The sequence below is a fragment of the Bos indicus x Bos taurus genome, unplaced genomic scaffold (assembly GCF_003369695.1).
Source record: "Bos indicus x Bos taurus breed Angus x Brahman F1 hybrid unplaced genomic scaffold, Bos_hybrid_MaternalHap_v2.0 tig00011932_arrow_arrow_obj, whole genome shotgun sequence".
Lineage (NCBI taxonomy): Eukaryota > Metazoa > Chordata > Mammalia > Artiodactyla > Bovidae > Bos > Bos indicus x Bos taurus.
The window spans coordinates 17,145-40,674 of NW_020868008.1; the positions used below are offsets into that span (position 1 = coordinate 17,145).

The following is a 23,530-nucleotide window of genomic DNA, read 5'->3' on the forward strand; positions in this document are numbered from 1 at the left end:
CCAAATGTTCCACAGGGCAATGGCTCCACAGCATCAGCTTCTGAAGAGAGCGCCCCCAACTGCTCGGGTGAGGGTCCCACAGGACAGAAGATCTTTCTCATCTCCTGGTCAGCACCCCATTGTCCCATTTCTGTCTCCTCAGACAGCAGACAGCTCTGCTTGGTGGACAGGGGCGGGCCCTGTGCCGGGAGAGTGGAGATCCTTCACCAGGGTTCCTGGGGCACCATCTGTGATGACAGCTGGGACCTGGACGGTGCCCGTTTGGTGTGCAGGCAGCTGGGCTGTGGAGAAGTCCTCAGTGCCGTGGAGTCTGCTCCCTTTGGGGCGGGATCAATACCCATCTGGCTGGATCATGTGTATTGTGAAAGAATGGAGTCCCACGTGTGGCAGTGCCCTTCCCAGGGCCGGGGGCGGCACAACTGCGGTCATGAGGAGGATGCAGGAGTTATCTGCTCAGGTATGATCAGTGAATTGCCCACTGACTGAAAGAACAGAAAGCTCCAAGGAAGCTGGTGTCTAATCACCAGGGCAATAGATGTGTAGGCTAGAGACGTCTGAGATATCCTCCTTGAATGCATAAAGTATCTGTGAGTGATCAGTTCAGCTCAGTCACTCAGTGGTGTCTGACTCTTTGCTACCCCATGGACTGCAGCATGCTAGGCTTCCCTATCCATCACCAACTGCCAAAGCTTACTCAAACTCATGTCTATTGAGTCGGTGATGCCATCCAACCATCTCATCCTCTGTCTTCCCCTTCTTCTCCCATCTTTAATCTTGCCTAGAATCAGGGTCTTTTCAAAGGAGTCAGTTCTTCCCATCAGGTAGCCAAAGTATTGGAGTTTCAGCTTTAGCATCAGTCCTTCCAATGAATATTCAGGACTGATTTCCTGATGGGCTTCATTTATTGCTACTTTCCTCTTACAAGTCTCTGCTATTTCTTCTCCAGTGATCTTACCTGATATAGCTTAATCTATATCCCAATGAAAATTGATACTCATTTTTATACAATTTACTTTTGGAAGAGTGAAACATTTGCAAATCACCACATGCACCTGCTTTGCACAGTAAGCCCATGGGAGGAAAGGGCTAGAATGAGGCTGTACCTTCCAGGACGGAGTCCTTTCTGTATATATAGTGCGAGACACATTTTTGTGCTAGGTTAGTAGGAGTGGAGGCACGGGGGACATCATCAAACAAATCGGAGAGGAACTTATGGATTTGTGCCAAATTGCAAGTCCCCTTTGAAATTTTAGATTTGAATATTCATAGCTCTTTGACTGGTAGGACAATAGAGTTGTGGATGAAATGTTCTGAGTCTGGGTTCTCCTTTCATTGTTACTAGAAAGGATTGTCTGTTCTTTTTTTTTCTTTAAAGCCTCTGTATTAACCAAAATTTTGGAGGAACACTTAGCCACACACTGACAAGTCAAAGATATAGGCAATAAAATATGAATTCCTATGTTTTGTGGTAGTAAATCATATTTTATACCTGATGTCTTCAATGATATAAGAGAATTGTGTTTGGGGGCTTGTTTGATAGGAATAGGAGTAAGAGGACACCTGTAATTTTTGAAGAAGGTGGAGGAGACTTATAGTAGCTAAGAGGAAAAAGAAGGGCAATGGGAGATGTCAAAGGCCATATAGGTTTCTCTGAGCATCACTGCGGGTCCAGGTGTGGTGTGGAGGATGCTACGTGTGCCTAAGGATACAGGAGGTCTGTACAACAAGAGACCAGACAAGGATGTATTTTTATTATATTTAATACCTTTATCCACTCACACCAGCCTCCTATTGCACAAATTTTCTTACAATTTTCACACACATATCCTTTCATATAAAATTTAAAATCAAGTAGAAAATAAAAAAGCAATAATAATATGTCTCAGAAGTATCTATCCTGATGTGTACAAGACTTTATTGATTATTCAGCATATATTTGAGTGTTTAGCATGTATCTTGGTATATGAAATAGCATACAAGAAATATTTCTTTCTTGTTCTTTTTAAATTTGTAATCTCATGGGATTGATATAGAAACTAACAACCTGTTAAGTAAAAATGTTTTAATTAGAATGTGTATCCTATGACCAAACTCCCAGCCAGACCACACCAGATGTCCTAACCTGGGCTGGGGAGTTGAAAGTGGGTAAGTAACAAAGGCTAACAGATCATCCTGGCTCTCACCATTGCCTCTTGGATAAGTGGTCAAGCTGGTCCTTTGATTCATTAATTTCTATAGTGTCTTTTCTGTTCTCTCCTGTTCTCTATAGTAGATTTTTATTCTGTTGAAATATTCTTTCTGAACCTTCAATGTTCTCATACTTATGAAATCAGAGTCCTTTACCAAAAAGAATTCCACTGTGTACATAAATAATTATAAGCACAGTCAGAAATCAGGCAAATGTATTTAAAAATTGTTCTTTATGATGAGAAGTTTTATTTTTTTCATTAGGTTACCTTTCCTCTATCCAAAATGTGGTCCCTGAAGGTCAAATCATGTGAGTCTTTCCCTTAGTCTCCCTCTTTCAGTTTCATACTCCATCCACTCCCAGTTTAACCTACCCCTCATCCCACCCACACTCCACTCCTACAGAAGTTCTTCCCTTTCAGAGTCTCTTTTCCATCCATTTGTAGCTCTTAGGATTGTTTTCTCTTGTCTGCAGTGGGAGAAATGGGAAAGGGAAACAGGGTTAAGTCATAGATGGAAGGAGCAAATGGAAGGGGTAAAGTGTGTTAAAAACTTGCTGGACAAATATTTTCCCCAAATCTTTCTTTCATCCATATTGAGGCTTTTGTAATGTAGAAATCTGTAAATTATATATGGCTGTTTGCTCTGTCTTCTCTTATTCTCCCTCTCCTTTTTTTTTTTTTTTTACAGCATGATGACTATTTCTCAAGAAATAGGAAGTAGTTTGCAGTTAGCATATGAGTGCATGCTAGGTCTCTTCAGTCATGTCTGACTGTTTGTGACTCTATGAACTGTAGCCCTTCAGGCTCCCTCATCCATGGGATTCTCCAGGACAGAATACTGGAGTGGGTTGCTATGCCCTCCTCCCAGGGATTGAACTTGTGCATTGGCAGGGGGCTTCTTTACCACTAGTGCCACCTGGGAAGCACCATTTAGCATATAGATAGAATTTAAAAACATTAAATTACCTCCACTCCATAGCATTTGCTAAGATTCTCATGTGTTGGAAGAAAACCAGTAATATGAACTAATCAACACAGTTAGTCATCTTGTATAGTCCCACTGAGAACTCATTCTCTCCTGGGTTCATTGGTAAATCCTAGGCTTTCTTGAAAGATGGCTAGGACCAACCCTTTCTCCTATGACTCTGACCTTTCTTCATATTCAAACTCATCTGTGGACAATTTCTTTTCACAATTCAAGTTGGATAAGAAATTCTTGGAATTTTTCACCATCAGAGATTATGAGAAATACATGGGAAACATAAGAAGTAGACTTGTTATAGTATCTAGCTTTCCTTCCATGAGTCATAAGTCTGTTTATAGATTGACCTGCACTCAGATCTCTCAGTTGATTTCCCTTGTATCAGTGACTTGAGTACTGACTCCTGAGAAAAATCCGGCTGGACTTCTAGCCCCAGAAATGTCAGGATGGCCTTCTAACCTTGTCTGGATCTCAGTTCTCTAAACTCTTGAATCCCAAGGACCTATTTCACTCTGGGTTAGTTCAGTTCTGTACCCAAGTCTGATGCCCATTGCAGTGCAGTTTCCTTGGGCCCTATAGTTTCCAGACCCTTAAATGAGGAATTCACATCCTAACCAACATCAAATATAGGTTTTCGGAATTCAGCCATTCCAAACTGACTCTGCAAATCCTTCTGGATTTCTTTTCTGAAACTCGCCCATGAAAATGCAATTCTGAGACTGTCAAATTTTCTATTCATGCCTCAGTCCTGGAAAATAAAAGCTTTCACACCATTGCCTGTGACATGTTTCCAGTTGCCAAGCCAGGATCATGAACATGCAGTGGGTTTATTTATTTGTTTCTCTCAGGATTTGTGTGTTTGGTTGGAGAGGATGGACCCTGCTCAGGGCGAGTAGAAGTTTATTCTGGAGAAGACCGGGATCCCAGTGTCTGATGGAAACTTCACACTCCCCACTGTCCAAGTCATCTGTGCAGAGCTGGGGTGTGGCAAAGCTGTGTCAGTCCTGGGACATGAGCTCTTCAGAGAGTCAGATGGCCGGGTCTGGGCTGAAGAGTTCAGGTGTGAGGGGGAGGAGCCTAAGCTCTGGTCCTGCCCCAGAGTGCCCTGTCCAGCGGGCACTTGTCACCACAGTGGAGCTGTTCAGTTCGTCTGTTCAGGTGAGATGCAGGTCAGGACTAACCTTCCTGCACACTCTGTTCAGATGAGAAATCATGAGATATTTCTGAAATTCTCTTGTCTCGTATCCAGCATACTCAGAAGTCCAGCTCATGACAAACGGCTCCTCTCAGTGTGAGGGGCAGGTGGAGATGAACATTTCTGGACGATGGAGAGCGCTCTGTGCCTCCCACTGAAGTCTGGCCAATGCCAATGTTGTCTGTCGTCAGCTCGGCTGTGGAGTTGCCATCTCCACCCCCGGAGGACCACACTTGGTGGAAGGAGGTGATCGGATATCAACAGCCCGATTTCACTGCTCAGGGGCTGAGTCCTTCCTGTGGAGTTGCCCTGTGACTGCTCTGGGTGGTCCTGACTGTTCCTGTGCCAACACAGCCTCTGTGATCTGCTCAGGTAAGAGAGAGGGAAAGGCTACTGGTACTTAGGATGCTCCTAGAGTGAAATGTCCCCAAGAGCAGAGAGTAGGGAGAACTGGCTTTAAAAGGTAATTTCTCTTTTTAAAATTTATTTATTTTAATTGGAGGATAACTACTTTATATTATTGTGATGGTTTTCACCATACATCAGTATGGATCGGCCATAGGCATCCATTTGTCCCCTCCATCCTGTCCCCTCCTCCCATCTTCCTCCCTACCCCATCCCTCCAGATTGTCACAGATCACCAGATTTGGGAGCCCTGCATTATACACCAAACTCTTGTCTATCTATTTTGCATATGGTAATATATATGTTTCAATGGTATTCTCTCAAATCATCCCCCCATCAACAAATAGATTCAAGAGATTAGATCTGATAGACTACCTGAAGGACTATGGACAGAGGTTCATGACGTTGTACAGGAGGTGGTGATCAAAACCATCCTCAAGAAAAAGAAATGCAAAAAGGCAAAATGGCTGTCTGAGGAGGCCTTACAAATAGCTGAGAAAAGAATAGAAGTGAAAAGCAAAGGAGAAAAGGAAAGATATACCCATATGAACTCAGAGGTCCAAGGTATATCCAGGAGAGATAAGAAAGCCATCCTAAGTGAAGAATGCAAAGAAATTGAGGAAAACAATAGAATGGGGAAAACTAGAGATCTCTTCTAGAAAATTAGAGATACCAAAGGAACATTTCATGCAAAGGTGGGCACAATATAGGACAGAAACAATATGGACCTGACAGACCAGAGGATATTAAGAAGAGGTGGCAAGAATACACAGAAGAGCTACACAAAAAATCTTAATGACCCAGATAATCTTAATAACTCAGATAATCACTCACCTTGAGCCAGACATCTTGGAGTACAAAGTCAAATGGGCTTTAGAAAGCATCACTACCAACAGAGCTAGATGGAATTCTAGCTGAGCTATTTCAAATCCTAAAACATGATGCTGTGAAAATGCTGCACTCAATATGCCAAAAAATATGGAAAACTCAGCAGTGACCACAGGATATGGAAAAATGGACTGGTTCCAAATTGGGAAAGGAGTGCGCCAAGGCCATGTATTGTCACCCTGCTTATTTAACTTATATGCAGAGTACAGCATGAGAAATGACAGGCTGGGTGAAGCACAAGCTGGAATCAAGGTTTCCAGGAGAAATATCAATAACCTCAGATGTGCAGATGACACCACATTTATGGCAGAATGTGAAGAGGAACTAAAGAGCCTCCTGATGAAGGTGACAGAGGAGAGTGAAAAAGCTGGCTTACAACTCAACATTCAAAAAATGAAGATTATGGCATCTGGTCCCATCACTTCATGGCAAATAGATGGGGAAACAATGGAACCAGTGGCAGACTTTATTTTCTTGGGCTCCAAAACCACTGCAGATGATGACTGTAGCCACGAAATTAAAGGACACTTGCTCCTTGAAGGAAAAGCTACGACCAACCTAGACAGCATATTATAAAGCAGAGAGACATTACTTTGTCAACGAAGGTCCATATAGTCAAAGCCATGGTTTTTCCAGTAGTCATGTATGGATGTGAGAGTTGAACCATAAAGAAGGCTGAATGCTGAAGAATTGATGCTTTTGAGCTCTGGTGTTGGAGAAATCTCTTGAGAGTCCCCTGGACCGCAAGGAGATCAAACCCATCAATCCTAAAGGAAATCAGTCCTGAATATTCATTAGAAGGACGGATGCTAAAGCTAAAGCTCCTATACTTTGGCCACCTGATTCGAAGAGCTGGCTCATTAGAAAAGACCTTTATGCTGGGAAAGATTGAAAGCAGGAGGAGAAGGGGACGATAGAGGTTTAGATGGTTGGATAGCATCCCTGACTCAGTGGACATGAGTTTGAACAAGCTCTGGGAGATGGTGAACCACAGGGAAGACTGGTGTGCTGCAGTCCGTGAAGTTGCAAAGAATCAGACATGACTGAGCGACTGAACAACAACAACAACTCCTCCCAGTGAGTCCAAATGTCTGTTCTTGCATCTGTGTCTCAAAAGGTAGATATTTCATGGTGAAATATTATAGCAATTTAATTACTTTCTCTTGCATATAATTGTACATTTCTTCTGGGATTGATATCTGTGTAAGACAAGGGTCAGGTTGCCATTTCCTTCTCCAGGATTCATATGGACATCCAACTGACTCAGAATCCTTTACTGAACAGGCTCTTTCCCCATTGCAGTGTCACCTTTGTCATAAGCAGAAGGGCATATGTGTCTGTCCTTTATGACAGTCTACTCTGTTCCATTGTATTATTTGTCTGTCCTGGCACCAATACTGTATTTCTTAAGTATTGTATCTTTACACTGTCTGAATGATTTTAATTTATGAGTGTTACTTTTTATTAACTCCTCTAATGCTGTTTCTTTTCTTGCCAACTGTGTTGGTCTTTATAGGCCTTTTGGATTTTGTATAAGTTTTGGAATCAGCTTGTCACTTTTCACCTCCACCACCCCCCCCCCAAAAAAAAAAGCCTAAATGTATTTTGATTGTGACTAGATTGAATCTATGTATAAATTTGAGGATGATTAACAATTTTGAGTCTCCCAATTCATTGACATCATATATTCCTCCATTCAGTTAGGTCTTGAATTTCCCTCAGAGGTTTTGCCCATCTTCTACTAGGTTTCCTCTTAGGCATTTTGTTTTTGATTGCTATTCATATTTTTTTGTGTGTAAAAGTGTCCTAAGAATGAATTTTTTGGACTTGTTTCACCTTTTAATATTTTTTTTGAGACTTAAAGAAAAGCTGTAGAAATAATATAAAAATTCCCAGATGACCTTTACCTGATTTCCCAATGTTCGTATTTTGCTTTAATCTTTTTAAAAAATACATATATTTTAAATACATATTTTTTATTGAAGTGTAGTTGACTTACAATGTTTCAGGTGCACAGCAAAGTGATTCAGTTACACAAATACACATTATTATTTTTGAAATTATTTTCCATCATAGGTTATTAAAAGATATTGCTTATAGTTCCCTATGCTGTACAGTAAACCACTGTTACTTGTTGCATATCTATTTTTAAATCAGAAATCTAGCATTCTATTCATACTAAGTCAAACAAGTGGAATCAAAATGTCATAAACTTTTTAGTTAGGCAAAAATTTATGTTTTCTAAAATATACATATTATACATAACTATATATGTTTACAAAAGCTTTTCTACTACACTTGATAAAGGCTTGAGAAAGAACATCAAAAAAAAAAAAAAAAGAAGAGATGGAGAAATTGGAGAACATAAACTAAATGAAATGGGAGCACTGAATATGAAATAGAAAAAGTGAAACATGGTCTTTTACTTTTATCTAGTATGTTTCACTTTTTCTATTTCATATTCACTCTTTCTACTCTGCCATCTTGAATTGGAAGTCCTATTTTGCTTTAATCTTTATCTCTCTGTTTGTCTCCCTCTCTTTTTCTGTCTGTCCCCCTCCTGTTCCATTTGTCCCTAAATATGTAAACTCTTTCTGAATTAGGTTGCAGACGTGATGTCCCTTTATCTCTAAAATACTTCAGGGAATTTCCACAGTTATTAACCACAGTTCAGTCAAGTCTCAGAAAACTTCAGCTCCAGATGACATCTAAGTGCAACCACATGAAAAACCCCAAGACAGAACTGCCAAGTTGAGTCTTTCTCAGATTACACCCAGGGAATCATAAGCAAACTGAAGTATATATGTTTTGCTTTAGTTGCTAAGTTTTGGGGGGAATTTGTTTTACAGCATGATAACTGGGACACTTACCATGTGACCAGCATTTCTAAATAGAGGAATATTTGTCCTCTGATCTTCCATTGTACTCTTTCTACCTTATGCTGATCTACCACTGAGATACACTCATTCTCTAGTTCTTAATTCCAGCTATTAAGTTTTTTTTCTCTAGAGTTTTTGTAATCATTTCCTTTCCAAGATACATATCTTGTGAGTTAATTTTATGAGCATTTTAATCATGGCTGTTTAAATTCTCTGTCAATGGAATCTAGAAAAAGGGTACAGGTGAACCTATTTTCAGGGCAAAAATAGAGATGTAGACCTAGAGAACAGATGGGAACACACTGCGGTGGTTAGGATAGGGCAGGATGAATTGAGAGAGTAGCACTGACATGTATACACTGTCACATGTGAAACAGATGGTAACAGGAAGCTGCTATATAGCACAGGGAGCTCAGATAGATGCTCTGTGATGACCTAAAAGGGTGGGATGGTGGATGGGGAGGGAGGGAGGCTTGAGAGGGAGGGTATATATGTATACTTTTGTCTGACTCACATTGTTGTACAGCAGAAACTAACACAACGTTGTAAAGCAATTATCTTCCAGTAATAAAAATAATAAATTAAAAAAATCAAATAAATTCTCTGTCTGGTAACTCTAATAGCTGGATACCCTGGGATATTCTTTCCAATGTTTCCTTTTGCCTCTTGAGTTTCCAAGAAATCTCTTTTGTATAAGTGTTTGTTTAAATGATAGACACTGAAGATGAAAAATTGTAGAAATTCTTCAGAAAGGATTTTGTTTTGCTTCTTCTACTTAGGGATAGATTTAGGAGTAACATACCTTATTCAACTCATTCTTAGTGCAACACTTGGCTTAAACCCAAATTATGGCACTGTCAGAAGCAGAATTCTCCATAGAGAAAGTGGATACTAAAGTTATGATAACTTTACTAATATGCCACAGCTTTCATTTCAGGCTCCACTGCTAGGTCATTTTTTAACCTTAATTTAGTTTTCTTTACGTTAACCCTCCCAGCCCTCTGATCATTGGTGTTTCTGCAGGAAACCAGACCCAGGTGCTTCCCCAGTGCAATGAATCTGTGTCCGAACCAGCAGGCTCTGAAGCCTCAGAGGAGAGCGCCCCCTACTGCTCAGATGAGGGTCCCACAGGACAGAAGACCCTTCTTACCCATTGTCCCCTCTCCCCCCTCACCACCCGTCACCACTCCATTGTCCCATTTCTCTCTCCTCAGACAGCAGACAGCTCCGCCTGGTTGACGGGGGTGGTCACTGTGCTGGGAGAGTGGAGATCCTTGACCAGGGCTCCTGGGGCACCATCTGTGATGATGGCTGGGACCTGGATTATGCCCACGTGGTGTGCAGGCAGCTGGGCTGTGGACAAGTCCTCAATGCCACGAGTTCTGCTCACTTTGGGGCGGGATCAGGGCCCATCTGGCTGGACGACCTGAACTGCACAGGAAAGGAGTCCCACGTGTGAAGGTGTTCTTCCCGGGGCTGGGGGCAGCACGACTGCAGACACAAGGAGGATGCGGGACTCATCTGCTCAGGTCAGCACTCCACACTGTCCACAGTTTGGGGAAGGGGTGGAGCTCTGGAGGACGAGGATCGGAGCCCTGAAGGAGAGATGCTGAAAGGACTAGAGAAGGAGGCTTCCTCCCATGGGGCCTGTCTTTCCAGCAGACGAGAAGATGAGGTGCTTTCACTTCCTCCTGCAGCAGCTGAGATTGTGGTCCTTTTTTCTCAGTAGTGTTTCCTGGCAGAGCCGTTTCTGACAGTTTCCATGTGAAAGCAGGGCTCTCTCTTCAGTTCCCTGTGGTAGTACAGTCTGGAGATCCTGTGGATGATGTAATGAAAGCACAGACTTACTCTGTTCAGTTCTGTATGCTAGGAGTCTGTTGAGGGTCTCCGTGGGCCAACATCCCAGTGTCCACAGGGCTGTGTTCTTCCTGGAGGACCCCTTTCCCAGCCTTTCCTGGTTTCTGTGTGGTCTAATTCCTTGGCTTGAGTCTTTCTTCTTCAGCAACAGCGCCTCTTCTGCCCATTCTCCCTCATTTACATTTCCCTCTGACTGGAACTGGGAAAGGTTGTCCATTTCATTTTTTTTTTAATTTTTTTAATTTTTTTGGCGGGGTGCCCTCGGCGGGCATGAGCATGTCCAGCACAGGCACCCCGGGAGGCAGAGTATGGTGAGTCACTCAAATGGCGCTTGGTCCTGTGGCCCCAAAGAGGCTGCAGAAGACAGCCGCATTGACACCACACACACACTCCACTTTAGGCATGGAGGCCGCGGCACCTCGAGCACCCTCTCAGTGGGTAGGATGCCATCTGCTGACCACCGTCTACCGCACTAGACTGTGAGTTCCTCCAGGGCAGGGCCGAAGCTGATTCACCTCCGTGGGCGTGGGGAAACCCTGAGGCGGGTGGGCGGGGTGCAGCTCAGCAAAGTCCCAGATTCCGGGTCAGCGGAAGGCGCGGGAGACCTCGGGGCGGTCAGGCGGGCCGCGGTCTTCGGCCCACTGCTCCCCACACCCGGGCTGGGGGACTCTGGAGGGGGAACGGCCCGTGAACGTGCGCGGACCCAGCTCGCGCCAAAAATTCCAAACCGGCCAGGTTGTCCATTTCAAAGGATAGTGTGGCTAAGGAGGTGTTTAAACTGTGGTCTATGAAAAGGTAAAATGATAGGATACTGAAAGAGAAACTCCCCAGGTCAGTAAGTTCCCAATATGCTACTGGAGATCAGTGGAGAAATAACTCCAGAAAGAATGAAGGGATGGAGCCAAAGCAAAAAGAATACCCAGCTGTGGATGTGACTGGTGATAGAAGCAAGGTCCGATGCTGTAAAGAGCAATATTACATAGGAACCTGAAATGTCAGGTCCATGAATCAAGGCAAATTGGAAGTGGTCAAACAAGAGATGGCAAGAGTGAATGTCGACATTCTAGGAATCAGCTGAACTGAAATGGACTGGAATGGGTGAATTTAACTCAGATCAGATCAGATCAGTTGCTCAGTAGTGTCCAACACTTTGCGATCCCGTGAATCGCAGCACGACAGGCCTTCCTGTCCATCACCAACTCCCAGAGTTCACTGAGACTCACGTCCATGGAGTCAGTGATGCTATCCAGCCATCTCATCCTCTGTCATGCCCTTCTCCTTCTGCCTCCATTCCCTCCCAGCATCAGAGTCTTTTCCAATGAGTCAACTCTTCACATGAGGTGGCCAAAGTACTGGAGTTTCAGCTGTAGCATCATTCCTTCCAAAGAAATCCTAGGGCTGATCTCCTTCAGAATGGACTGGTTGGATCTCCTTGCAGTCCAAGGGACTCTCAAGAGTCTTCTCCAACACCACAGTTCAAAAGCATCAATTCTTCGATGCTCAGCCTTCTTCACAGTCCAACTCTCACATCCATACATGACCACAGGAAAAACCATAGCCTTGACTAGACGGACCTTTGTTGGCAAAGTAATGTCTCTGCTTTTGAATATGCTATCTAGGTTGGTCATAACTTTTCTTCCAAGGAGTAAGCGTCTTTTAATTTCATGGCTGCAGTCACCATCTGCAGTGGTTTTGGAGCCCAGAAAAATAAAGTCTGACACTGTTTCCACTGTTTCCCCATCTATTTTCCATGAAGTGATGGGACCAGATGCCATGATCTTCATTTTCTGAATGTTGACTTTAAGCCAACTTTTTCACTCTCCACTTTCACTTTCATCAAGAGGCTTTGATATCAGTTGCTAACTGATCTGATCTGAAACATCCCAAGGTCCTTAAGTTTGTTACATCTGTAAAGTTCCTTTTGCCACGTCAGGTACATATTCACAGGTACTAAGGATTTGTATGTGGACATTTGTGGCTCCGTTATTTTGCTTCCCTCCCCAAATACCCACATCACATTCCATCTACAAACCGTTTTAGGATTTTTTTCAGGAAGCAGGAGTCAGTTCTCCATCCCGCAGGTGGCCTGATAGGTCTTTCTCTGTTTGTATCCACTACACCATCGTGGTAGAAATAGAAAGACAGACACAAATGGATATAATCAGGTAGAAGTGAGGCAATGGTAGTGAAAGGTTGTTGTTGAATCACGCAAAGACGTCGGGATTCTTGGCCCCTGGAGGAGAAGAATTCAACCCGGGGCCAGAGACGAGGCTTGATCGCTCAGAGCTTTTGTATAATAAAGTTTTATTAAAGTATAAAGGAGATAGAGAAAGCTTCTGACATAGGCATCTGAAGGGGGCAGAAAGAGTACCCCCCTGCTAGTCTTCAGCTGGATGTTATATAGAGACTAGCAGTCTGTTAATGAGAGAAAGGAATGGCTTAAAATTCAGATTGGCACCAGGCCCGTCACCCATAAGATGCATTTTGGGATAATCTTGGCACCAAATGGTTTATCCTGGGCCATTAAATGATTAACTTGAATCTTGAAGAAGGGCAGACCACCATACAAATAGTTTCATTTACATAGATTAGGGGAACAATATCTGAGTATAACATACTGGTTTGTCAAGTAGGTTCTGAGCCAAGAGGCGGAACCTTGGGGTAAATGGGAACCTTGGGAACCTTGAAGATGGAGCTTGGGGTAAATGCATAGTATATTAGCATCAGTTCAGTTCAGTCGCTCAGTCGTGTCTGACTGTTCGTGACCCCATGAATCGGAGCATGCCAGGCCTCCCTGTCCATCACCAACTCCCAGAGTTCACTCAGACTCACGTCCATCTAGTCAGTGATGCCATCCAGCCATCTCATCCTCTGTCATCCCCTTCTCCTCCTGCCCCCACTCCCTCCCAGCATCAGAGTCTTTTCCAATGAGTCAACTCTTCACATGAGGTGGCCAAAGTACTGGAGTTTCAGCTGTAGCATCATTCCTTCCAAAGAAATCCCAGGGCTGATCTCCTTCAGAATGGACTGGTTGGATCTCCTTGCAGTCCAAGGGACTCTCAAGAGTTTTCTCCAACACCACAGTTCAAAAGCACCAATTCTTCGGTGCTCAGCCTTCTTCACAGTCCAACTCTCACATCCATACATGACCACAGGAAAAACCATAGCCTTGACTAGACGGACCTTTGTTGGCAAAGTAATGTCTCTGCTTTTGAATATGCTATCTAGGTTGGTCATAACTTTTCTTCCAAGGAGTAAGCGTCTTTTAATTTCATGGCTGCAGTCACCATCTGCAGTGATTTTGGAGCCCAGAAAAATAAGGTCTGACACTGTTTCCACTGTTTCCCCATCTATTTCCCTTGAAGTGAATGGGACTGGATGCCATGATCTTCGTTTTCTGTATGTTGAACTTTAAGCCAACTTTTTCACTCTCCACTTTCACTTTCATCAAGAGGCTTTTTAGTTCCTCTTCACTTTCTGCCATAAGGGTGGTGTCATCTGCAAGCTTAAGACAAACATTTCCATAAGAAAAAGGCATTGGTTATCTCTAGGTTTGTGAATAGTTACCTTCAGGCGAAACCAGGTGACATTATGGCAACACATAATTTTAAGAGAAACCTCCATTTAAATTTGTATAGAGAAGGAAAAAATATCACTAGTTTGTTTCCTCCTGCTGCTTAAGAGAGATAAAAATGTCTAACACTTGCAGGCTATTTCCTCCGTTTGGAAACCCCTAGCCTTCCTGCCTGTTATTCTCTTAATAGTCTTGTCAACTAGTGGGCATCTCTGCAGTTGGGTCAGGGATGTATGGTCACAGTTTCTGGGAGAGAGGAAGACCCAGAGCCCTGAGCGGAGTGCTCACTGTGTCCTGTCTCCTCTCTTTCAATCTTAGAGTTCCTGGCCCTCAGGATGGTGAGCGAGGACCAGCAGTGTGCTAGGTGGCTGGATGTTTTCTACCACGGGACCTGGGGCGGTGTCTGCCGTAATCCCATAGATGACATCACCGTGTCCGTGATCTGCAGACAGCTTGGCTGTGGGGACAGTGGAACCCTCGACACTTTTGTTGCTCTTAGAGAAGGTTCTAGGCCCTGGTGGGTAGATGGAATCCAGTGTCAGAAAACTGACACCTCTCTCTGGCAGTGTCCTTCTGACCCTTGGAAATACAGTTCCTGCTCTCCAAAGGAGGAAGCCTATATCTCGTGTGCAGGTGATTTACTGTCTCTTTCTGTGTCTGTCTCAACCTGGAAGGATGTTGTTAGAGTGATTTATGCTTTCCAATCTAAGTGATGATTTTAAGTTGAGTCTACAAAATGTCTATGTGTCCGTGTCTGTGTGTGTGTTTGTATTTGTTGTGGGGTGTGGAGACCAATAAATGATGAACAGTTACACTTATTTCAGCTGATGATCACATGCACTGAATGTCTCAGACCAGGAGATAATGAGCCTGTGTTTTCACATGTCATTTGCACTGAGTCAGACCTTAGATAATCTTATGTGGAGACAGGACCACCCCCAGCTGTCCCTGATCCACTGTTTCCCCATTGTGTGCAGGAAGAAGACCCAAGAGCTGTCCAACTGCTGCCCCCTGCAAAGGTATGTCAGCCCCCTCCCCTGTGGCTTCCAGGGGCTCCCTCCCACCGGGGCAGTCACAGGAGGGGCTGCTGCCTTTTCAGACAGAGAGAAGCTCCGGCTCGGGCGGGGGAGACAGCAAGTGCTCAGGGCGGGTGGAGGTCTGGCACAGCAGCTCCTGGGGCACCGTGTGCGATGACTCCTGGAGCCTGGCAGAGGCTGAGGTGGTGTGTCAGCAGCTGGGCTGTGGCCAGGCCCTGGAAGCCGTGCGGTCTGCAGCAGTTGGCCCTGGAAATGGGAGCATCTGGCTGAATGAGGTACGGTGTGGGGGCCGGGAGTCTTCCCTGTGGGACTGTGCTGCAGAGCCCTGGGGGCAGAGCGACCGCAAGCACGAGGAGGATGCTGGTGTGAGGTGCTCTGGTGAGTGAGGGGCTCAGGGTCCACCCTGGGTGAGCTGGGGCAGCACGGGGACAGTGGGCTGGACTGGGGGTGGTGGGGAGTTTGTGTTCAGAGAGTGTCTGGGTGCTGGGGCTCTGATCTAGCGCAGTGAAGCTGGGAGGACTGGGCACTGATGTCATGGAGATTGAGGTGGTGATTTCAGGGCTCAGGAGGGAAAAATGGGTTACCCTGTGATCTGGCCAATTCCCTTTACCCAATCTCCTGTTTTTCTCTTTAGGTGCAAGGACAGCATTGCCCCCTACTACAGCAGGTACTGTGGTCCATCCGTGGGCAGGGGAGAATACTAAGATTCTGGTAACCTGTTCTATGGGCTCTCTGACAACTCAGGAGATGAAAGAGCCTGAGGAGTCCTGGCTGTTTGGAAGGAGCTGGGGCATTATGATGGGGAACGCCCCTGCCTTGGTTCCCAGGGCCACATGTTTCTCAGGCCCAGGATCCAAGACAGTCTAGTTCTGGTGTTGCAAATTCTAAAGTTCTCCCATTCTCCTACCTGCCCCTGAGTGTTGCTCCTCAGCAGTGAGGTGCGGGTCTCAGGACTGTTTGATGCCCAAGGAGAAGGGATGAGCTGGGTCCTCAGGCTGTCTCGGCAGGGCAGCTCCCTGACAATCCCCGGCTTTGCCTCAGGGCCACACTGGCTGGAGTGGAGTTGATTTGTCTCTGGATGAGACCTGGAGGAGCCCAGTCACTATTAGTATATTTGTGTCTGAGGCTAGGACACCATCATCCAGAGCCCCCAGAAATGCTGGTACGGGGGGTTTCTCTGTGCCCAGGACCTTCTTCACACTCTGTTGCCTTGCTTTCCTTAGGGGCCAGACCAACCTCAAATCCTCTTCCTGGCATCTTCTCCCTGCCTGCGGTCCTCTGCCTCATCCTGGGGTTCCTTCTCTTCCTGGTCCTCATCATCCTGGTGACTCAGCTGCTCAGATGGAGAGCAGAGTGCAGAGGAGGGCTGCAGGGGGAACTGGGGACCAGAGAGAGTGTATGCAGGCAGAAGATGTGGCAGGTGTGAGGAGGGGAACCTGGGCCAGTCTCTGTTTTGAGTCTGTAGAGCTCCACGTGCTCTGTGCTGAGCTCTAAGGCTGAACATACAGAGGTTCTTAGGGCTGGGGTGTGAACTCTCATATGTCATGGCCTCTCCTGTGAGACCAGAAAGAGTCAGGGCTGAGCTGTGGATTCAGGTCAGATGAGGAGAGAAGGTGCCAACACGGTGCATGGGGTAAGAGATGATGCTGAGGTCGAGGCAGCCTCTGTGTGAGCATAGGGGAGATGAAGGTGGGTCTGCTGGATTGGGGTGTCTGGGGTGGCATCTCTGACCTGCTAGGGGATCTCTCAGCCTTATCCAGCTATGAAGATGCTCTTGCTGAAGCTGTGTATGAGAAGCTTGATTACATTGTGACTCAGAAGGAGGTTCTTCTGGGCAGCTCAGGTGGGTGTCTCTGCCTGCCTTCCTGGGACCTCTGGTTGTCACCTCCCACTGGCTGTGAACATCTTCTCAGTGTCCACAGACCCCACGTGTGCCTCAGGCTTATAGAGGCAGCTCTCCAAAGTGGCAGGGTGGCCTCTCAGAGCCTCATGAGCCCCCAGCCCCCATCTACACTGCAGGATCCAGGTCTGCCCCTTCCCAGTCTTAACACAGGTCCCGTGAGTGTGGGGAGGGTCATTCTGTGTGTTGTGTGATGTTTGTCTCCACTTTAGGCCTCCTGTCAGATGGTGAGGACAACAATGACTCCATATCTGCTCCAGGTAATAGAGGTAGACCTACCTCAGCTGGGCTTTGGGGAGGAGAGTTTCCCTCACAGAGACGAGATGCAAGGGGAGCAGTCTTCATTTGATGGACCAGAGGCATCCATTGTGTCCAGATGGGGTCCGTCCTTCCCTTTCTCTGACTGTTCTGTGATGTCTCACATTGGGGTGGGGCTCTCTGTGTCCAGAATCACAACAGGCACACACTGATTTTAAAAGTAATTTCTGTAAAGCACAATTTGTTAAAATAATTGAGTAATGCTCAATGGTAAGACAGTTATTTTGGAATATATATTTTTCAAACAGGAAATATTAAGATATGTAAAATCATGTTTTGGTTTATGGACACACCAAAATGAAACATGGTCTTAGAGAAAAAAATCTTTTAAAACAAGGAGTGACTGGTGCCTCTAGCAGCTCAGAAACTCTGGGTCAGAAGGATCTTAGGTTTTCTCAGACCAACCCCCTTACTGTGGTTTCATCTGACCCTTGCTCTGCCCTCAGAAGCGCCAGATCAGAGGACTGTTGCCCTTGGTGAGGATTACGATGATGGTGGAGAGGTATCAGTGACTGGGGCTCCTCATGACTCTCAGGGGATTGAGGAGGAAGTGCTCCCAGAGAAGGAAGATGGGATGAGGTCTCAGACAGGTGAGTGGGGAGATTAGCTGATCCCCTGAAATCTTCGGTCTTTGTCCTGGAAAAGATGAATTTGAGCTCCTCAATGCCCAGCCTCTCTGCAGTTTCAAAATACGGATATCTCATGCATTTGATGAGCCACCCTGATGGCTCAGATGGTAAAGAATCTAACTGCATTGCAGGAGACCTGGGTTTGATCACTGGGTCAGGAAGAGCCCTTGAAGAAGGGAATGTCTACTCACTCCAGTATTCTTGCCTGGAGAATCCAAGGGACAGAGGAGCCTGGTGGGCTACAGTTCATAGCGTTGCAAAGAGTCAGACACAACTGAGTAACTAGCACTTCACTTCTCAACCATATGCCATCTTTAATGCTGTCAGACTCCCTCGGGGGTGAGGAATCACTCTACTTTTGGCATTTATGTCCCCATAGTGCAACATAAATTTTCATTTTATTTGTGATATAACTACATTAAAATTTATAGATTAGGGGCTTTTCTGGTAATCCAGTGGTTAGGACTCTGCACTTTCACTGCTAGGGCCTGGGTTCAATCCCTGGTCAAGGAACTAAAATCCCACAAACATTGTGTAGTAGTCAAAAGAAATAGATAGCTTACAGATTAATTGAGCATATTTACCAAATCCAAAAATAGACAAGTGTTTTGATAACATCTCTGTGCTGCCCTGAACATGAAAGACAGAAATTTTAAAAATGTATTGCAGTATTGAAATTTGTGAGTCATCTGATAATTTAAGATGAGGTCTGTGTATAAGGTTGCAATGACATATACAAAGTCTATGGTATATGGTGGCCTTAACATTAAGCCATGTTGGTGGATCATTGACTCGGAGCTGATGGTCAGCTAAGGTCTAATTTCCTCCAGATATTTCAGTTGTCAAGAGAAAACACTTTTTCTCTGGAAGAGAGTATTTATCCATCTGAGGGCCTGTGTGGTCCCTGGGAGGGGCCATCTGTGGATGCTCCTGTGATACTCTTTGTGGACATTTGGGAACATGCATCAAGGCTACTAAGAGCAGAGTTGGTTTATGAGTGAGGAACTCAGATTTTCCCTGTGTCCACTCTCCCTCTCACTGTGATTTCACATCTGTCAGCTGTGAGAGGAGAACATTTAAATTTGTTGTTATGCTCTTACTGTTCCTGGGCATCTCCTTGCTAGTGTGTAGCCTGGAAGCAGATCTTCCCAGAGCTCCTGTGTGAGCACAGGTCTCCTGTGATGCAGAATTTCCATATGAACTGAGGCCCCAGAGACCACATGGACCGGATCTGAGAGGACAGCCTGGATCCATCCGCACTGTAACTGGTGTGAAATAGTCTGAGCCTCCTGCCCACACCTGGGTCCCAGGGATGCTTTGTCATCATAACTTGTTTAACAGGCTTCCAACACACTGTCCAGTTCCTTTGTCTCCGTTCTAATTATGCTTCTCTTTGCTCTTTCAGGTTCTTCTCTAAATGTCTCTAGAAAGGAAGCTGATCCTGGGAAAGGAGAACAGAGCCCCTGCCTACTCCAGGGGGAGAAAGGGGACCCTGGGTACGATGATGTTGAACTCACTGTCCCGGGAACATCCACAGTGGCTTTCCTGTGATGTTGTATTAAATACAAGACGATGCCTCAGATGTTCTGCTGCTGCTTCTAAGTCACTTCAGTCATGTCCGACTCTGTGTGACCCCATAGACGGCAGTCCACCAGGCTCCCCTGTCCCTGGGATTCTCCAGGCAAGAACACTGGAGTGGGTTGCCATTTCCTTCTCCAATGCATGAAAGTGAAAAGTGAAAGGGGAGTCACTCAGTCGTGTCCGACTTTTTGTGACCCCATGGACTGCAGCCTACTGGGCTCCTCCATCCATGAGATTTTCCAGGCAAGAGTACTGGAGTGGGCTGCCATTACCTTCTCCGTCAGATATTCTAATTGCCTGTATTTCAATAGAGGCTGACCTGTGATGGTGTTATATGGAAATTGCTCAAAATGAAATATTCTGATTAAAGTAAGTTTTTCTTTTGCTTGTTAATAATTACCAAGTTCCATATCAAATGCTTTTAGATGGTTGGTCCTCAAACACCATTTTCCTCAAAGGAAATACACGATGAGTGCACTGCCATGTTTTCTCACCTTCTTCAAAGGCTAATGAGACTTTGCCTGGGATCACAAATGTTCCAGGTCACTCTTACCTAGAAAAAGCATCTAAACTTGGTCCACATTCACACTCTCCTTCCTAGCAAGATGAATTTGCCAACCAGAAAATGTAGTCAGAACCTTATAGAGTTATTTTATTTGGTGGGAATGCTTAGGAGTCTAAGCCCTGGAGACAGCATCTCGGTAGCTCTGAGAAAACTGCTCCAAGCAGGCAGAAAGGGAAGTCAGGTTATATACAAGTTTGCAACAAAGGGAGAGGCAGTCTGAACATCAAAGATCAGGTACCAAGTTAAGGAATTTAGCGTTCTGTTTCTGGGAAGATGCAAGCCTCTGGACTCACTTGATTCAATCCTTCCATATGCAGCTCAGCTATCTGGGGCCAATCCTTGCTCCCCTTAAGGAGTGGCAGATGGCTGCTTCTTGCTTTCCCCAGCTCCTCAGCAATCACCATGGAGGGGTGGCAGCATCCCCTGGATCAGTTTTGGGAGCCCTCATTCACAACTGGAGACCAGAAATCATTGATGTCTGTGACATTTCTTGTTTATTGATATGGCAGGAGATATTTTTATTTCACAAACTCATGAAAAAACCCAATCCTGAACATTCCTGTATGTTCTCCTTGAGATGTCACATCACCTGTTTTAACCTGTTCTTGGTCACCAGACTTGGATGTGAGTTTCAAAGTTGGAGTTTGCTCTTTGGAGAAAAGGGATACAGTTTTCCTTAACCTGCCTAAGTGTTCACGGGCCAATTAAAACTCTAACTCTACCTAACTACCTCTCCCTTTTTCATCTCTCATTCCCTAGGTTACTTTATCTGTTTATTTCTCAAGCAGATATAGACTCCTCCTTGCTCTCTCCTGTGTCTAGTTGGTTATCAAATCCTTATGAATCCATTCTTTCCATACCTTTGTATTTTTTCTTCAGGACATTACCATTTCTTGTCTGTCCAATTATCTATCCTTTTGAGTGAATTATATCAGCTCATCTCTCTCCCTAATTGATGGATGGCAAATTGTTGCTCACCCACACCCTGTATTCACGTGGGACAAGAGGGCAAGAAAGTGGAGACCTAGGCAGAGGGGATCTAGAAAAAGGGATATAGATGGGAAGATCAAGTACGTTTGTCTATTTATGTTTCAAAGATGTGGATGGAGCGATCTGATATGATTGAATTCTTAAAAGAAGTTCAGTTCAGTTCAGTCTCTCAGTCGTGTCCAACTCTGTGACCCCATGGACTGCAGCATGCCGGGTTTCCCTGTTTATCACCAACTCCTAGAGCTTACTCAAACTCATGTTCATTGAGTCAGTGATGCCATCCAACCACCTCATCCTCTGTCGTCCCCTTTTCCTCCCACCTTCAATCTTTCCCAGCATCAGGGTCTTTTCCAACGAGTCAGTTCTTCCCATCAGGTGGCCAAAGTATTGGAATTTCAGCTTTAGCATCAGTCCTTCCAAAGAACATTCAGGACTGATTTCCTTTAGGATGGACTGGTTGAATCTCCTTGCTGTCCAGGGACTCTCAAGAGTCTTCTCCAACACCACACTTCAAAAGTATTAATACATTGGCGCTCAGCTTTCTTTATAGTCCAACTCTCACATCCATACATGTCTACTGGAAAAACCATAGTCTTGACTAGACGGACCTTTGTTGGCAAAGCAATATTTCTGCTTTTTAATATGCTATCTAGGTTGGTCACAGCTTTTCTTCCAAGAAGCAAATGTCTTTTAATTTCATGGGTGCAATCACCATCTGCAGTGATTTTGGAGCCCCCCAAAATAAAGTCAGCCACTGTTTCCCCATCTATTTCCCATAAAGTGATGGGACCAGATGCCATGATCTTAGTTTTCTGAATGTTGAGCTTTAAGCCAGCTTTTTCACTCTCCTCTTTCACTTTCATCAAGAAGCTCTTTAGTTCTTCCTCGCTTTCTGCCATAAGGGTGGTGTCATCTGTATATCTGAGGTTATTGATATTTCTCCCAGCAATCTTGATTCCAGCTTGTGCTTCATCCAGTCCAGCATTTCTCATGATATACTCTGCATATAAGTTAAATGAGCAAGGCGACAATATACAGCCTTGACATACTCCTTTCTGGATTTGGAACCAGTCTGTTGTTTCATGTCCAGTTCTAACTGTTGCTTCTTGACCTGCATATAGATTTCTCAGGAAGCAAGCCAGGTTTTCTGATATTCCCATCTCTTGATGAATTAAATCTAGAACTTAAATAAAGAATTTAAGGCTAATGGGCTTCTCTGAAAACACACTGTTTCAAGATTGCTTTAATCTGGTTACTACTGAAAATGTAAATGTGATACTGTTGTGATTCTTCAGGGTAGAGAGAGCTGTCATGTAGGAGTGGCCAAGTATTACATTTCACAACACCCCCTTGCCCCCAATTCTACTGTGGACATGTGGAGAGGCTGCTGAACTTATATAAGACCTGAGAGTGATGGCCTGGTTGTGAGCTGAACGACCCAGTCCCTGGTTGATGGCTCTGCATGGTGTCCAGTGCTCAGATCTACAAGTCATGCTTACAGTCTTCATAGTTCTAGGCTGTTCTTAGGGATGGGAAGATACCCAGGACTTCTCCCAGGGCAGCTCACGTAGCTATTCACCATTGGGAAGTAATGAAATAAATGACATACGATGAAAGAAATAAAGTATACTCACCAAGAAGCTCAGTGAACTCCAAAAAACACAGATAAACAATCAAATTCAGGTAAAGAATATGTGAACAAAATAAGATTAAAATTATTTATTATAATTATTGTTATTGTTTTTAATTTTTGGCTTTACTGGGTCTTTGTTGCTGCACATGGGCTTTCTCTAGTTGCGGCAAGCAGGCACTACTTCTCTTTGTGGACAGCAGGCTTCTCTATGCGGCGGCTTCTCTTGTTTGGAGCACAGGCTCTAGGAGCTCAGGCTTCAGTGCTTGCAGAATGCAGGTTCCTGTTTGTGGTTTGTGGGTCCTAGAGCATGGGCTCAGCACTTGTTGTGCACGGGCTCTGAGTCACTCCACAGAATAAATTCAGTTTTTTGTGTTTTTTTTTTTTTGTTTTTTTTTTTTAAAGAGACAGAAATCATAAAAAAAGGAAGCAAACAGGGAGTTTGCTGTTGGTTTAGTGGTTAGGATTCGATCCTTTCACTGCTGTGCCTGGATTCAATCCTGGTCAGAGAACTGAGATCCCTGAAGCTGTGCAATGAGGCAGAAAAAGAGAAGGAATCAAACAGAAATTCTTTTTAAGATTACAATGAATGAAATGCAACAAAATGGAAAATGCTACAGAAAGCATCAGCAATAGCAGAAGAATCTTTGAGGCAGAAGACAAGAAAATTTAAACTAACCAGCCAGAGGACAAAGAAAAAAGAATGAAAAAATTGTGAAAGAACCTGTGTGAACTATGGTATAACATTCACAGTAACAACCTGCACATTATTGGAGTCCCAGAAGGAGAAGAGAGGGAGAAAGGGACAGAGATTGTACTTAAAGAAATAATACCAGATAAGTTCCACATCTGATGAGATTTAGACATCCAAGTTCATGTAGCTAATAGGTCACTCCTCAGAGTTCATTCAA

General features: G+C 44.6%; 1 pseudogene; it reads left to right on the forward strand.

The window, feature by feature from the left end:
- Window positions 1-19,454, forward strand: part of LOC113889398 — a 35,985-nt pseudogene extending 16,531 nt beyond the window's left edge.
- Window positions 19,455-23,530: the final 4,076 nt, after the last annotated feature.